The sequence below is a fragment of the Stegodyphus dumicola genome, chromosome 3 (genome assembly GCF_044657685.1).
Source record: "Stegodyphus dumicola isolate Sdum_Otavi_A_Nest chromosome 3, ASM4465768v1".
Lineage (NCBI taxonomy): Eukaryota > Metazoa > Arthropoda > Arachnida > Araneae > Eresidae > Stegodyphus > Stegodyphus dumicola.
This window is the reverse complement of record NC_140770.1, coordinates 64,390,100-64,409,200: the sequence shown is the minus strand read 5'-3', so window position 1 is coordinate 64,409,200 and position 19,101 is coordinate 64,390,100. Positions and strand designations below refer to the sequence as shown.

The 19,101-nt window shown below is 30.7% G+C and overlaps 1 protein-coding gene across 3 annotated transcripts in view; it reads left to right on the top strand.

The window, feature by feature from the left end:
* The first annotated feature begins 1,457 nt into the window (after positions 1 to 1,457).
* LOC118190710 (plexin-B-like) overlaps positions 1,458 to 19,101 on the top strand; it is a 1,029,017-nt gene continuing 1,011,373 nt past the window's right edge. For all 3 annotated transcript variants that reach the window (XM_085812956.1, XM_085812954.1, XM_085812955.1), the window contains exon 1: positions 1,458 to 1,883. The gene's annotated coding sequence lies outside the window, so the exon portion shown is untranslated. The remainder of the gene's footprint in view (positions 1,884 to 19,101) is intronic.

Below are 19,101 nucleotides of genomic sequence, written 5' to 3'. Positions count from 1 at the left end.
AGCTAATTTTCCACGAAGTCATTCATTCCCATAAATAGAATGGCCAGTATAGTGTGATTTGCCACGATCTAATAAATCCAGGGGATAATTCAAGTAGTCGTGCATATATCAAATTACAGGACTTGCATGTAAAAATTAATTATCTTATGCTTATATTTTGTTTAATTTAACTTAACATCAAAATGTAGTATTTATTCATATATAACACAGTTTAATTTTGGTATGATAGCTGAATATATTTACATATTTCTTTAAAAGCCAATATTTAATTTTAACTAAACAACCTCCCCCCATAATTGTTATTTAGCAGCAACTTACTAGCTATTTTATTCGTTGGTATTTCAAAAATTATGTTCCTATAGAGCGTAGGATTGTTGACGATAACCCCCGCAGAATCCCATTTCGTTCGATCTGAACTAAAGTAGTCCTAATACAGATAGAAATAGCACTATTAATGAAATGCTTACCAACAAGCGAGTATTTTTCCAAGGTTTTAGTCAGGAAATGAAGTGAAAGGAAAAGTGTTAGGATTAGCATGGCAGAGTAGGAAAACAGGTATTAACTCAGTAGAGAGGGAAAATCCGCATTTTTATGCATTATCCTCGGCTGGTTATTTAAACCTGAGCAAGTAGTATGTAATAAATTATCTTCGGGTTCATACTTAACAAGTTTTATTTTATTTTTTTATTTATTAATTTCGTATTATATTATATTTTCCCATTTGCTTGCAATTAATTAAGTGCAAATTTTGGATTATTTTCCTGTGTTTGTGCTACGATAAAACAAGAATACCCATTATTTCTGCAGTTCATCTGAAATTATTAATTATGTAGAAACAACCATAGTTATATTTTTCACAAAACCAAGAACGTATCAAAAATTTCCTGGAAATAGCAAATTTATAGATTCATCGTTTTAGCAAGGTGTAGACAAAAAGCTAATAATTAGGGAAATTCTTCCTAAATATGGCTTTGAAATAAAGCCAAGGTAATTAAAAAATACTTGAACGCATTTCGAGCAACTGATCATGATATTCTGAGCGCCAAAAGTACATAACAATTATTTGCGTTAGTCTTCACTAATTTCAAATTATCTCGCACCTAGGCGTTGAACTTACTTGATCCAAATCTAAATTTAAGACCCGATGTGGATTTACTTTAGCTGAATTTTTATCGGAAAGTTTTAGCAATATAGATATTGTGACAGAAAAATATTGTCATTTCAATCAAAACGAAACCTGAATTCCATTGGGCGGTAAGATCCGCCGGGAAATGCTTGTCTGATGCCCCTTCGAATGCGATATATATCAATTTCTGGTGCCCGCTCACTGCAGCGTAACCGAAACTTAGCGTTGCGAAACTTCTGGTAACCACGGTCAGGATAGATCTTGGCGACAAATTTGCAACGGAGAAACACTTCTTGCCGCCACGCGAATCATTGCATAGAATGGATTCGCGAGCTCTTTGCGCCGGCAGTGGCTCTCCAGAAAGAGCGGAAAGCGGATCGTAAATCTGATGACTCTCTGGAAATTGAGTTTCTCATTTCATTTAACTTTTGCGAAATCCAAAAAGCGTTGTCACTTTGTTGTTCGACGCATTGGTGGAATGAAGCAGTAATTATTCAATTGCAGCTATCAGCGAAATAATTTCAGACAAAATTTGTCTGCTGGGATAATTAACCGAATTAAAAAGCGGGATCATAACCGCAACTGTCGTGCAGACACGAACGGAGAAAAAGTTTCTCTTTTGACAAATGTTTATTCTTTTTTCACTTTTTCCTTCTGATACGTGAAAAGCAATTGCTGTGATTTCGCTATCGGCAGAAAGTTTTTTTTTCCTGCCACTATTTGTCTACTGGAAACATTAATAACGTCAAAAGTCAAGGTAAGAGTTATGATTTATGTAATGTGCTTATGTTTTAATTACCGGTTTGACGTTTAATGGCTGTAATTTTGGGATTTGCGTGGTCCCTTTTGCGGACATTTAATTGTCGCTTGCACAGAGATGCTGGCGTTCTCTTAAGAACTTCATAACAGATGCTGGCATTTTAGTTTCGGAGTAGCTAATTTGTTAGGGTACTTCATTTCTTGGCTGCGTTGAAAAGAGCGATGCCGCAACAATCATTTATTTCAGGATGATGATGTTAAAAAAATGTTTCTATCTTTTATGAGGCATTTAATGTGTTTGGCAAAGCTTTTTGAATTAAAGTGTATCTTATTATCTGCTGCCGAGTGAGATTTCCTCAGAATTACATAATATTAAGTACTTTGCTGTAATTAGAAGTTTATTTCGTACCAGTTGTTTTTCAAACAGATTCCCTTACTCTCAAGATTTGCCTTAATTAATGGGTTTAATGATGACATACATGAATGAGTAAATTACGTTTATACATTCTATCTAAATGAATTTAACTTGCTTACATTCATTGAATTCTGCAGATTAATTATAATAGCAAAGATGAGAGTTTTCTTTTGTAAGATCTGACTGAACTTCATCCGTGTATGTCTGCTGGATATGCTTTTAGATACTTTTGAATGTGCCAGCTGTTTTCTTTTGTTATTTATTATCAAGTATTTTTGTTGTAATATTTATTGATTGCTATCACGGGAGGCGAAGAAAAACAGTATTTTGAAGGAACAACAACTAAGTGACGAGATTAATGTTTTATGTTATAGAGATTTCTTATGATGTATACTTTAAAAGAAGTAGCATCTTATACTTCATATAGTGATTTCTGTTTCTTATATGTAAGTATCCGTATAGTTTGGTATTACTTCCATTAATATTTTGGGTACTTTAACTATTATTTCTTAAATATCTTTAAATTAGATGTGTTTAAATAACTGCAATTTATTTGTTACCTTCATCGAAACATTTTGACATTTATTTCTGAATTTTCCTCTGACGTAACGTCATTTAATATTTTAGGTACTTTAACTACAAATTTATAATTTTTTTTAAACTACTTTTGAGCAAATAAGTTACTTTCATTGAAAAATTTTTACATTTATTTTTGAAGTTTCGTCAGTTAATTCGTAATAAAATAGAGCTGTACTGTATAAACGTCTTTTTTCCTTAATAAACTTTAAATTAGTTAATATGTTGTAAATTTAATGGTCCTAAAACTAGTTTTAGGTTTCAGGTTTAATGCTAATCCATCAGTAGTAGCTGTCTGTCTCTCAGTTAACAATATTTTTCCTGTTTGCTAGAAACATTTCATATTAGCGATCAATTTAGCGTGTGTTGCTTTAAAACATTTTTGTGTAATCAGTGTTTCATAGCACGATTAACAAACAAGTAACTGCATTATTTTGACTGACGGATTTTATGTGATAAAAAATCAAATTTGCGTACAGTTTTTATAGTTTCTTCGTATATTAGAAATTTCTCAATAATTGAAAGTGCAAGATTATTTCATTGCAGTTTATTCTAAACTATATTATTCAGAGCCTTTCGTTGCTGTCATAATATTATTTTCTGCTACATTTAATTTATTTGTGAAAAACAAATTTGAAGTAAATCATTTTATTGGCTATAACGTTTTTTCTATTACGCATGTAAAATTATAAGATTGATTTATATTATCTATAATGCTAATGTAAATAATTTTTATAACTTTAAAGCGATTAATAAAATCAGTATAATAATAAGTGCGCTACTACATGCTTAAAGGAAAAATATTTATGATAGATGTAGTAAATATTTTTAGTTACATTTGCTAAGATTTTCCATCTGTTAATATTATAATTTTGTACTGAATATTTTGAGTAACGTATAAATTAAATTCATCCTGTGATGGTAAAGCAGTACCGTGGTATAACTTGAGTGTTAGCTACTGTCACGTTACTGTACTAGCTGTCGCGTTATAATTAGTGTGTGTTATGCAAGTCGCTCAAATAATTTTTATGCATTATGTAAACTTATTAATATCACATGTGCATTACAATTACAGTATATCAGAGAACGATAAAATTCTTCAAATAATTTCAGTCACTTGTTAGATTCATTCAGAGTTGTACTCGTACTTCCTTTCGTTTCGAAAGCCAAAACGTTATAAAATTATACTTGAAACCCATGTATATAAAAAATAAATTCAAGTAAAATCAAATTTTGCAAATTATGAATTTTTTATTAGTAAATAGATAGTGATATATATGAAAATCACATTTTTACGATTCCTAAGATAAACACGTAGTTCTTAAAAGAAAGTGTGACGTTTTCATTGATATTTGTTCTGTACATTAACATCCGATTCCGTTTGTGTATTTATGTTAATGTATCAGTTGTTTATTTACTTGACACCATATTTACTTGACACCCTTCTTTTCCCGCATACAATTTTGTGTTTCCTCTTATTTTTCCATAATAAAAACTAATAAAAATAAGTTTTATTTTCTTCACAGCGTAGCAGTGTAACTCTGACATATTCTTCGAAATTAACTGATTTAATTTTATTCTTTAATTTTACATATAGCTGTAACTTTGCCAGAAATTTGCGATTTTATTAATTTTCTTTGTTTATGAATCCATTAAAAGTTAAATGTATACACATATATTAAAATGTGAGCTTACAGTGTTATTTGAAGAGTATTTAGATTAATATAGAAAGGGCATAAAAATAGAAATTATCATTTATATTCTTTCTCACAAATTCGAAGTTTAAATTTGCCATAAAGTGGTTATTATTCATGAAATTCTATTTTAATGAGAATTGATTGTGAATAAATCTTCATACTCAGGTATCCGATTATTTATTTTACCGCTGACTTTAAAATTACGTATATGTTATCTGGTAGTGATTAAAATGCATCATTTATTTTTCTTTGCATATTTGATGATAAGTACTATCAATATAATAAACTATCAGTTTCTTTAATATGTAATATCAGCTAATTTATGGATTGAAAATTAAGTTAGTCTTGATATTGTACACGCGTATTTTATACAAAGCTCTATAAACAGAGAACCAGAGTTAACAACAGCGTATAACATTAAAAATGTCTAGAATATGAATGTAAATTATGACAAATAATACACATAAGTGACTCGCCGAGTTCGGCTTCTGTCGTTTAAACTATTCCGGACTTACAAAACTGCGTTGATATTTTAGTTATTTTTAATCTGGAAACCGAAGTGCTGGGAATACTTCGTATATATAAAATCGCAGAGAAATAATTATGAATACAGACTAAATAAATACTTTTAAGCAACTGTTAATAATTTAATTAAATTAGAAGAACATTAAACTTTTAATATCTTCCTAAAATAACTTCATAATGACTTCCGTTTCCCTAGAGGGAAAAAATAGGTACTATTTTATGTAAAACAATAAAATCATCGAATTTAAGAAATGTTTATTTACATCAGTAGTGTAGTAATTATTAGCTAAAAAGAGACGTTTGTCCCGAATGGGATATTAGCCTTGAAATGACATTTTGTGTTGAATCACTGAAAACGGCGTATCACGTTTCAAATTGTTGCCACCAAATATTATTGCCCCGTATTATATTTAAAGAAATTAAATAATGGAGAATCTACATGAATGTATGTATGTTTCTCGCATTGTGAGAAAAATGACAGTACCTAGAATCATCAAATTTTCAATAACTTAGATCTCCACCCGAACATGGGCACCCATATCTGGAATTTGTTTTATTATCTATTTCATCTTTTATAAAACTTGACGAACGTTTGATTTAAAAACTCAACGATATTAAAGCGAAAAGTAGCAACGCTGTAGGGAATAAAACATTTTTATCTCCAGCGCGCGAGACTATCTATCGAAAATTATAAAGATGTTTTTAAATATTTTGTGATTTTTCTGTTGGATCAAATTTTATGTGGCGTAAACGGCAAGAACGTGATATTTAATAAACAAACACAAAAATTTTAATAATAAAAAAGAACGAAAAAGAAGTTTTATAAAGCCATCTTAGTAAGAAAACTGAACATTCATATGATAAACTGTGAAAAGACAAGGAAAAAAAAAACAGAAAAATATATGGCAACACTTAACACTCCATCGGGAAATCTAAACGTATACTGGTATGCTGCATTGAAAGTTTTTGTAATTTTGCTGTTGAATTCTATATGGCGTAAGTGCAAAGAAAATGATGCTTAATATTAAAGTTAAAAAGACAAAAAAATGGGTCAGTAAAAGCGAGTTAACAGCAGGCTTGTAAACTGCGAGTTCAGCGAGAGCATAAAAATCCTTTCGGGTGGCCGTTAAAATCTGAAACCTTTCAAATGTTTAAAGGTTTATTTAGAACCCTGCAGCAACAAGGACGTCTTTATTTATTTAACGATAACATCATTACATTTATGAGACATTAATATTCGTAATAGCCATTTAAGAAGTATTGTTTCTATTACGGTAAGAAAAGTCCTTTCAATATATAGAACGAAACTGGCATAAGTTATTTCATTTGCGTGAAGCACTTTATTCCTTATCAGTGTAACAAAATGGAGCTGTATAATAAACGGTAAATGCGTAAAAACAGTAAACAAACTCTCAAGCTGACCCTTTCAAACGAGGCATTTAATGGTGTAGTGAGTAAATGTATGTATGTTTCTGGCATTGCGATAAATCAACGGTACCTAGAGCCACCAAATTCTGAATAACGTAATCCCTAATGAATGTGGACATCTGTAAGCCCTCATTTGGAATTTGGAATTTATTTTATTATCTATTTCATATTTTTTCAGACATTAAAAAAATTTTTATTAAGAAACTCAACGATTTCAAAGCGAGGAATCGCAACACTGTACGGGGAAAAAAACATTTTATCTCCAGCGCGCGAAACTCTGTATCAGAAATTCTAAAAATATGCTCATTTTAAAATTCTTTTGCGATTTTGCTGTTGAACTGAATTTTATGGTTTGAGTACGTAAAACATGATATTTAATAAATAAAGGTAACACACAAAACGTTAAAAAAACGCCCCTATGGGCATAATGTAAAATCTGAAAGCTTTCAGATTCTTTTTTATTTATTTATTTAATTTTGTAGTGCTGGAGATTTCCACCTCGCCGGTAAAACTTTGTGTTCCAAAGATTGCGACAGCTTTTTAAAGACTGTCGAAAAATATTGCAAAGATTTTTTTCCCGAGAACATGGAAGACTAGACTTGAAATTAAACAGAACGTATATATGTATATTGCAGTGTTTCATATATCTAATTTTAAATTTTATTTAAACAGAAAGACTTAGTTTTATAGGATTATAACAAAGAATATTATTTTTATTTACAAAAGGGAAACTTTGAATGATTTTCTTACTGCACTGCGATCAGGCAAATTTCCACTTGCAACATTCTGAAGGTCTTCGGAATTTTTTAAAATTATACTCCATTTAATTAAATTGTCTTTACAAAAACTTAATTTCTATTTCATTGTATTTTACATTTAATTTCATTGCGTTTCACATTCAAAAGGAATCACTTTATCGCTTTCACTTTTAGGGGGTCATAGATGCCCCAGTAAATCCATGGTCCAATGGGATGTTTGTTTATCCCCGTCCCTCCCCCCCAAAAAAAAATTAGGACATCATTGTTCACTACTCTAAGAATCTAACCTTAAGCAAAAAAAAAAAAAAAAAAAAAAAAAAAAAAAAAAAAAAAATCAAATTTCATTAAATCTGTACTACATAAAATTGGAACGTATTGCGCAACACAAAAAATTGCAAACATGCGTAAAAATAAAATGGTAATGAGCTGGTAAAGACATCTTTTAACTGTTAGACTGAAATCCAAAGAATCAGATTTTTCAAAGAAAAAAAAATTCCCAACTTACCTGAAAATGTTTACTCCCGCTAAAAATATCTAAAATTTTAATGTAAGAAACGTTAAAAATAATATATTCTCGTATTATTTTTAATTTTCTTCTAAGTAATCTTTTAAAGAGAAAAAAGAAAAGAATTTTGAAGACTTAAATAACTGCGTACATATTTTTGTAACAGTTTCTGTTTTTATCTAAGTATTTTCGGCAGAATTTCCATTTTAAATACTCAGTTTAAATTTCCGTTTATATGACCTGTACTACATTAAGATGCTTCTTTATGCATTATGCAAAGCATTCAAGTCCTTAAAGAGAAATATTATTTGCTATATGAATGTTGTGTCGAAAAATATTTTTCAAGAAGTTATTTCTGTTGAGAAACATTGTCAAATGCATTTTATGTTTATGAATGAGAATTTTTATTGTATATCATTGCTATTTTAGTTCTCGCGTACATTTAACTAAAATATCGTTGTTTATGTAAGCAAATATATACAGTCTGTGAAAATATATTTGCATCTATAGTGAAAAATAAAAGCTTATAAACTTCGAACTCTAATGTTATTTAATTTTGAAATTTTTATTTAAATTGTTAAAACTGAGTTTATTTTGCAAATAAGAGATATTATTTTCCATCTTATAATTCGAGTATTTGCAATTGCACGTAAGAAGCTTCAAATTTATCACAGAAGGCCACATTTTTGCTGAAAATAGTCGATTTAGAGAAATTTTTAATTAATTATTATTAATTAATTACTATTAATTTTATTTTGGTATTTTGCATCATCCATTATAAAACGGCGGTTTACTTTTCAAATATTTACCACCAAATATTAGACCCCTGCATTACGTTTCAAGAAATTAAATAACGAAGGATCTGCATGAATCTATGTATGTTTCCCGCACTGTAAAAAAACAATGGTACATGGAGACATCAAATTCTGAATAACGTAGTCCTCCGCTCAAATATGGGCATTTCAAAGCCCAAATTTGGAATTTGTTTTCTTATCTATGTCATATTTTATAAACTTTTAACGAATATTTGATTAACAAACTGAACGATTTGAAAGCCATCAATGGCAACACTATTCGGAAAGGTTAAAAAAAATTATCTCAAGCGCGCGAGACTGTGTATCAGAATTTCTAAAGATATGTTGTTTTTAAATATTTTGTGATATTGCTGTTGAATTGAATTTTATGATTTAAGTGCGAAGACCATGATATTTAGTAAAAAAAGGTAACAAACACACCAAACGTTAAAAAACGCCCCTTTGGGCTTAATGTCAAATCTGTAAACTTTCAGATTTTTATTTTTATTATTTATTTATGTTCTTAGAAATACTGTTCATTTTCTAAAGGGGTTGTCTGGAAAATGGGAGCCTTGAAACGAGTTTTTCACCGTGTTTTATATGTCGATTTAAGCAATAATGAATAATTGCATCGATTATCACTTTCTCTTTTAATACTGTTATTTACGTCCAATATAGCTAGGTGCTTTCTTAACAAATATGTCAGTACCATGCCAAAACTACGAAAATATATTTCTCCAGTTTCCAAATCGAGCCGCGGCCCACAAGTTAATTTGAAGAAAATTTTGTTTGGTTACGTAAATTAAATTTGTCTTAAAAACAAAAGAAACAATATTTTTGTTTACGTTTTTCTTGTATTAATATAATAGCCAATGAGAAACAAAAACAAAAATAATAATAGATATAACTTTGATTTATTTTTAAGATTAGCTGCTTGCGCAATCAGCTGCCTAAAATAGTTATTATATAAAGAAAGAAAGCGAGAAAAATATATATAGAGAGATTTTAAAGAGTTCAGCTAGTTTATTTAAATAATAATAAGAGAGAGCGTTTATTGCATTTAAATCGCTTATTTTGTGTATCAGTGGCAGACAGATTAAATCTGAAAGAAAGAAAGATGAAATATCCCACGCTGTGCCACAAAAAATACTGGCGCATGAAAAATAAAAATATTTTATTTCGGGCAGTGGCAACGCATTTCTTTTAAATCCCTGAAATTGTTGATTAAATATGAAAGAGAAATATCTTTCTCTCGCCTAGCGACAGCATATTCCTTTTAAATAGCTGAGTTTGTTAATCAAAATATCATCATGTTAGCAAAAAAATTCTGGCTTCCATGAAGTCTTCAGTCTTCTAAGTTCTTCAGAGTATTATGTAAAAGACGTATGCTATGGATTGATCTGAGAATGACGCAGGTGAGAGTAGTTATTGTAAGCAGTTACTATTTTTAGAACAGAAAGAGGAAATACCCAAATTAAAGTGAATAAATGAAAAACTAAGAGACTGTTGCAAATTTAAATTAGAATTCTGATTTACACATTTTTTTAAATTTTATATATATATATATGTATATATATATGAAGAGGAAAGGTACGAAATATTTTCGATGTTGATATTTCGGTAAAAATAAATTCCACTAACATTTGTCAGGCGGGATATTTTTTTCTTATTTTAAAGAAAATTACACGAAATATATGTACGCTGCTTCACTCTTAATAAAATTAAGAATTTAATTTTTTCTTTTTGCGCTGCTGATTTTACTAACATTATATTAATGTTTTTGCGATGAAAATGATTTTCCTGCGAACAGGTTCTTTAACTTTTCACATAGTAAACATCTTTTAACTTTTACCATTCTTTAAAAATATGCGAATTTACGAAATATAATGATTTTCCCTAAAACGTTTATAAAGTCAGATTTATGGGAACATAAGCTGTTAGTAATAAAAAATATAGTAATACTTGTATATATGTATATTTAATGATATGGGTAGAACTTCTAAACATCATAAAGTCGCATTCATAATTTTAAGAGCTATTTGTATCTTTATGAATGACGTTTAGGAGCGCTATTTGTAATCTCTTGGAGGCCGTACTCTCATATATCCAGCAGTCTCGAATGCACATTAAACAACGTGATTTATTATACAAAGTTAAATACTTTGCTTTATGTAATATGCAACAAAATGCAAATATTTCATATTATAAAGATTAACTACGCGGCTGTAAGTTGCTCCACGTAGCTAAAGCGTATGCTTATACAACTTTCAGGTCATGAATTTTATTCTTGATCTAAAACTGTAACAGAAACATAAAGTTTAACATGCGGTGAATATTTAAATGAGTCAGACTTTGGGTAGCCAGGAAAGTTTTAAATTATTTATTTTTCAGCTTTTGCGGTACGTTAAAGCGAGTGAATAAAATAAAAAATATTTCATAAAAAATTAAATTTATTTTTAATGCAGCGTGGTCGTTTTGCAGCTATATGGATGGATTTCGCAGATGTATGGATGTATTTTTAGATCCCTTTAATGAAATATAAAAACGCATTTTTTTTTTTTAGTTAAAATAACGATTTTCTTAAATGTTTTTTTCTTTTCAAATATGGAGAAAGGCGGAGAATTGTATGCTTGGTGGTTATGCATTTCTTTGTAAACTTCAAAAGCCATGTGTATGCATGATATCCAGCAAATTATGTAATTAGAAATGCAAACATAATGTACAAAAAGCCAGATATTACGGTCTTGTATATAATCCTGTCATATATATATATACGACATTTATTTACCTCATACAATGCAATATGTCTTCTACAATTTTTATAGTATTTCATGAGTTTATATCTGCGCATCAGCAATTTTTCAGGCGTGGAGCTAATATCAAATGAAAGCTAAATTCCTTGGTAGCGTAACTTAATGTAAATACTGAGTGACGAAAATAATAAGCTGAAGGCGTTTTAATTTTAAAATAGCAATACGTTTATTCTTTTTATCATATAATATTTGTATACAGGGGCCCACCAGCGTTCAAGCGGTAAGATTCACTGAATACTAGTAGTTCAACCAGATGCATCGGCGAACCGGCTGGCTGTATGAGAGGTTTTGTGGTTGTTCCCATAAGTAAAGCAAATGAGAACTAGTTTCCTTTAGAAAGTATCGCTCCGTGTAAGCCAATACTCCTCTTTCTTTGATCCATTTACGCAGACTAAAAATTTGTAAACTATCGAAACAATGCAGTTGTTTAACAATCATTTCAAAAGCGATTATCTGGTATTTGAAATCTCCATATGTAGTTATGTTTAAAAATTAAGTAACTGAAACCATACTGAATCAAATATTTTCATGTGTTACCAGTTAATATCTTGTCATGGATTAAACTTCATATTTTGGGTACTCATTTCATGAACCGATTTGCAAATGGAAAGATCTGGCATCACGATTTACTATTATCTTTTTCTATTTTAAGAAGATAAATGTTAGAAACGTCAATATTAGTTTCTCTGATTGCTTCATATGTTGAATGAACTGTTGCAGTACACATCATATATCTCATATATCTTGGAGGGTAAAACATCGGAAAATTCTTGAACAAACGTACATGTCAAGAGAAGCAACAACGCTCGTTATACCGATTCTTGAAGCTTTTCTTCTTCCAACATTTGGCAACGACAGATTGCCATGTAAGAAGGCTTCTTTCCGACTTCGCATTGATTCCGCCTCCGCAGATGTTTTGTTTTGAAACAGTGTCGAGTTTCGTGCATTCTAACGAATAGTTCTGACTTCTGACAAAATGTAAAATATTCTTTGGTATTGTTGTATCTAAAATTTTTCACCGGTGAATATTACGACTAATATCTGTTGTGGCTATAAAATATGATTCTAGGTGTAGTGTAACAACTTCCATTTCTTTGTGTGTAATATGTAGTAAAAAAGCACCAAGCTGCAAAATTTCTGTTTTGATTCTTAAGCTTAAAGTAACTAAAATCGTAATTTGTCTCCATCTGACCATCTTTCATAAAGTAATGTCGTGGTAAGTATGTATGTGTGCACATTTATTTCTTGTATTAGACTTTTTAATATCAGAATATAAAAGATTACGATGATTTCAGAGATTTCATTAGAATATCTTCCGAAAACTTACCTCGCCCACCAGCAGCAAAATAGTAGTTAAAAGACTAGTAGCTCAACTGGCACTGAAGCCGCGATGAAATGCGTGGAACTTTCATGATTATCGGCCTGAGCGACAAGAATACGAGCCAGTTTCTTTTAAAAAGTCTTCCACGAAGTTATTCCTTCCGTGAGAATATCCTTTGAATTCTTTGCCATAATCTGAATAAATAAAATAATTCAAAACATAAATGAGATAAGTCCAAAAAATTGAAAACTGTAAAGTTCTTATTTATAAGAACTGAATCATCGCACAAATTTAAAATTATGTGTTGCGAATTATATGCATAATTATTTACATATTATTGTTTCAATATTTAAATTCTACCGCATCTTATATATTATTGTGACGGAGTACTTAAATTTGCATAAAATGACACGAGATAAAGTTAATTGTTTTCGAGGTATTTCTTTTCCCAATAAAAATATTTTTTCTTAAAAGAAAAAGAATCTGCTGTGAATTTGCAGTAAACAATATATATTTCCTTTCCGAATAAAAAATACTTTTATCTTTAAAAAGACTGTTATGCTGTGAATTTGCAATACCAAGAACAATACCATGAGGTTTAACTTATTTATGAATCTTTCATAATTCATTTTTAAGTGGCGCATAATTCTGCTCCTCCCGGGTAAATTACATTTCGTCCACATTTATCATAAAATTTACATTTTTAGTCATCGGTACTTTGCTGACATGCCATCTTCATTAACTTAAGAAAACTTTTTGGGCAAGTGACAATTAAGAATAGCGGAGAATCCAATTCGTGTGCGTTCGCTTGCGGCCGTGGCATTTCAAGTACCGTGAAAACTACAAACATTGTAAATACAATGGCTGATCAACCATATAATATAACATTTAGAAGTAAAAGCATTATTCTAAATGCAGATGTTAGCTAGTGCCTTCTGTCAACAAGACAACACCTGACTCCTATTATACGTAAAGTTTCCCAATGCTCCTGTGACGCTTATGCCCTCGCGCGCGCGCTTTCATCAGATTAGCCAATCATCAAGCATCAGATATAGTAAAGGTGCAGAATATTTTCTGTTAGCAGAGATAGCTTTGATAGGAGGTGCACGATGTCTGTACAAATACAGTGATAGATGGAATGTGATGACTGGTTCGTCACGCATCGCAACCGGTTACAACAAACGAGTATAGCACATTGAGGCATCATGCTTGGCTGTTGTTCGGGTTGACGCTGCAAGTTTTTCACGGAGTTGCACAAATAGTGACTGTCCGTTGTGGTGAGTTTCCAGAATGCTAATTTTCTGATCTTAAGCAGAGAAGTCGATTCTGATTGCCTCTATTTTTCTCTGTTATAAATAATCAGCTGTGTTAATTCTATTTTGTCATCTCATGGATATCAAACAGAGAAATCTAATTCCAATCGCCTTTATTCTAAAATAGCCATTTATGCGAATAGACTTCAGCCTAATGGCTATTTCAGGAAATTATGACCAAATACTGATGTGATGTGCCAGGTGGAAAGCTGGAATTGCCAGAGGTTAATCTAAAACAAAAGTTCTGGAAAACTGACGAATTCATATTTTTTATCATTCGTCTTTTTTAAAAGAAGGCGAATATTTTATTCTGCTTCGTAATAATGGTCTCAGACTCAAACTGCATGCCGGGAATGCTCCATCTGAAAGCTGCTGATGGGCCAGAACATTTTTTTTTACGAAATTTTAAAACACGTTTTAACTAAACAAAAATAAGTAAATAAAAATTTATTTTTATTTATCAAAACATACATAAGAAATAATAATAACGCGAAGGAAAACATTCAAAATTATTTTTTACCTGAAGTCGAAAGTTTGGTACTTGCAATAAATTTCTGTTGGTTATATTTTGTAATTGAAACGCACTGATAGCTAAATATTAAATTTCCCCCTGCCATTTATTTTAGGTAATTCTAATATGTTGAATTAACTACTGAATAACTTCTGATCTTAACCAGAAAATCGGAAATTTCAGAATACTGAAGCACCACAGTTGTCGATTGGCAAACTAAATTTATTGACTGCACCAGTTTATATCTTTTTGAGTCGAATTTTGGACAGTGATAGAAAAATAAAAAATAATCAACTATCTTTACAGTATTAGGTGTAAAAACGTAAAGCGTTAATTATTATCACTTTGAAATCTCAAATAAATCGGAGCTCAGTATAAAAGCGTATGCCGGGCATATTTCTGGGACAAAGCACTAACATCAAAAGGAATATTGCAAATATTTAATTCAAATAATCCATTGTCCTTCCAACCAAATACTTGTGTTCAACAAAATCTTCTGTAAATATCAAATGGAGGCAGAATTTTCGAAATAAACTACCTTTGTTTATTAACCATTGTTCAGAAATTTATTAGATTTGAGTTAATCGCTTTGTACTGTATGGTATTTTCTATAGATGAGATGAATTCAGCAAGTCTTACTCTTATCATGAAAACCACATGTATTCTCTTGTCTGCTATTTACTAGACAGTACTTTATTCAAATCACGTACTATATACAATGCTATTCGAAGAGGAAATTTTTGAATTCAATTAAATAGAAGTGGTGATGTTTCTCGGAAAAGCAATGAAATCTTTTATATTCCAGCGATTCTAATTGTTGAAATTTGTGCATCCGCCATGTTACGAAATTTATGAGATTCGTCTTTCTTACGCCTTGTTGTATATGAAAGGTTAGCGCGTAATGGCTTTGCTATCTGAAATTTATATAGCCTTGGACAATTTTGAATGCTGAAAGGAAATGCTATTGTTATAGGAGATTCTTTATTAATTTCAACGAAATTGAAGATAAATATATTCTTCTGTTTACGATGGAGACGACTGTTTTAGTTAAGCATTGGTAAAAATTTGCATATAACGATATTTTTCAAAAGTTTTAGTACCGGGACTCACATGCACATAGATTTGACTTCAGCTGAGATCAAAGACTGCCGCATTATTAGGGATGCACAACCGTAAGGAACATAAAAAACCTAAATCTTCTTTTCTATGTTATATATTTTGTACTATACTCATTATGATTATTTTACTATGTATTTCCGAAACCCTGGGGCAGACAACCTTAGCGTTCTTTGCCATAATCAAATCAAATCAAATCAAATGTCGAAATCATGAAGGAAATTGTGGTTTAAACAACAGATTAATTCAAATTTCTACTCACTGAATATTATTGAGTAACTACAATAATCGTTTTATTATGTGAAATTGTTTTCTTGACGTATCTTTCAAGAGCTATCACGTATTAAGTGTATTAGTTAATTCTTTTTCATTTGTGAGTATTTGTGGATATTTATCTGTGTGAAATTTCCCTTTGGACTGTTTTTGAGTATTCTGGTAATGATCGTAGAATTAATTCTATTATCAGTGACTTTTGCGTGGCCATTTTAACGACACATTCGTAACCCATCCGGCGAACAAGTGCCGAAAGTCATTTCCATTCGTAATTATCAGATCAAACATGTCTTCAGCCCAATCGATACCACTCCTCAAACAGTTAATCAAAGGGAAATAATGTTATACTTTGTCACAAATGCTAATAAATGTCTCAGCATTAATGAGATTCACCAAACTGAAGAAGTTCCCAAACTCCACACGTCACACACGAATCTTGGCACTCCGATCCGTCAATAACAAGATCTAATTCGAATCGAGGGTTTTTTTCTGGCGAGATCACCTGCCCCTTAGACGTTAGTTCTGTAGCCTCTGTTGCTGCGGTTTGACTCTGTCAGTGATGATATATAGGCTACTTATTACAGCTACGTGCCTGTAAGGGAAGATGTAACGAGATTTTATGGTGGACGAGACATGGAGATTTGTCTTTTTCTCTTTGTAAGGCAAGTTGCTCGCCAGTTTGCCATTAAAGGATTAGTGGCCAGTAGGTAAGGAATTGGTAGTAGGTCTTAATTCATGATATTTGTTTCTATATTTTAACAAGGAGATTTCTTAATAGGTAATCCCATCTCACCACACCCTATTTAGAGAGAAACAGACGTTGAATTAATTGAAAATCATAAATTACAGTTTTTTTCCGGCCTTTCCTCGTAGATTCGTCTTCTGAGGAATATAAAATACGATTACCTCTAATACTTCTGATATAAATTACGTTAAGAATGTGAAAAAGTCTGTAGGATTTTTGATTTGGTATCAAAGAACTAAAATTTGTATTTCTAATATTTTCTAATTTCTAAACCTTACGTCAGTATTTGATTAATAATTATTCGCCGTAGAATTGAAGCGATTAATTTAATATATTAACTAGAAACTTGATAGAAGCATTAAATTTTTTAAATAGTGGTATTTTCGAAATGGTTGAGGAATTTGCAAAGTAGTTCGCTTTTGAATGTTATGTACCTTTGTTAATAATTTGTATAATTAAAATCAACTCTTTTCCGCTTTTAATACCAGCGATCTGTTGTCTGTCATTCGTTAAATAAACATTTATTTTAATATTTTAAATGAAATATTTCGGTAATGCAATGTTATTTCACGATATTATGATAAAAATTTCAATAACTTTGTTTACCTTACATTTATCTCATTACTGGCAGATATATACCGATGTCTGTCAACAGACATTATTTGCCCCCTCCCCCCCCTGAAATTATTCATTTGCGTCTCCTTGTTAGTTCGGATGTAAAGTTTTTTATTCTTATAAAATAATAGGCTAAAGCATTCAGTAATATATTGGATAGTTAAAAATTATCTAAATAAAAAACATTTTACTGATAAATTTTAGAATGAAAAGGAATGGTATATTGTAACACAAATACTTTCCGTAGGTAATAAATTTAATATTCATTTATAAAGTATTATTTTTATGGTATGCTTCCCTTTAATTCATTTACTGTTTTATTAGAATATTATTTATCGTACATCCTTACGTAATTAACTAATTTTTCTTAAAATTTCATAAATGTATAATTTTTGCCAGTAAACCTCACAGAAGAATTACACCCAGCGTATCAAAGTTTTTACATGTATAAAATTTGCCAAAGCGAAGTAACTCAAGTAATAAAAACTGCAAATGTGCTGCATAATCCTTGGTTACACTAGACTTAGAGTTATGATTTTTAAAAATAAGCTATAAATCATTCCCGGTTTTAATCTAAAAATCAACGAAAATCAGATTTTACTTTTAACATTAGTTGCGCTTCTCTTTTTTCGGATACGAAATTTAATTGAACTGTAAATATGTAATTTTTTAAAATCTGACTACGGCAAAACACGTAAAATCTATCATTTACTGATGGGGAAAATATGCATTTTCGGAGGACTTCCTAAAGAACGAAATAGGTGAAAATGGCTGCCATTTATACTATACACGTGAGGTCCCCAGTAATGGTCAAGTGGTTAAGATCACTGAAACTTGGTAGTTAGATCTAGAGCGAACGGGCTGGCTGCATAGTTGGTTTCGTCGTTGTCTAAGGGGAATATGAGCCATTTTTCCTATGATTGTCTTCCACGAAGGCATTCCTCCTGTTAAGCATATAACCCTCGTTTCTATTCAGATGACGTTACATATGAAAGCTAACGAAATACCCTTGAAACTAGCACTGTCGCCAGGATTCGAACCTGAGTCAAGCAAACATTTTGTTGTTTTTACCATTTAGCCACTTGCTAAGCCTGACCACATCATTTTTTCTATACTTTAAAAGGAAAACGCAAATAAATTCTTTATCAACGGAAGTTAGTTAAAACTCTATAAGTGATATGATCATTAATCTTTTGCAATTTAATATATGGTTTAAAATATACTATATGCATAATGCAGTTATTATTTAGGAGAAATAATAGTACTCATTATATGTTAATTCTTGTTATTAATAAATAAATTAATTATTAGTCCAAAGGGATTTGAATCCCGAAGGACTATTAGTTTCGTTTTGGCATTTTGCGTCGGACTCATAAATGTCGGTTCACTTTTCAAACTGTTGCCATAAAATGTTAGAGTTCTGCATTATATTTGAAGAAATTAAATAATGAAAATCTGCGTAAATGTATGTATATTTCTCACATTGTCATAAAATAACGGTACATAGAGTCATCGAATTTTGAATAACGTAATCCTCCAACGAATATGAGCATGTGGAAGACCAAATTTGAAATTTGAAATTTGTTTTATGATCGATTTCCTATTTTTTAAAACTTTGACGAATTTTTGATTAACAAACTCAAGGATTTCAAAGCGAGCAATGGCAACGTTGTGCAGAAAAAACATTTTATCTCCAGTGCGTGAGTCTCTGTATCGGAAATTCTAAAGATATGCTCGTTTTAAAACTATTTTGCGATATTGCTGTTGCACTGGATCTTATGGTTTAAGTGCGAGGAACATGATATTTAATA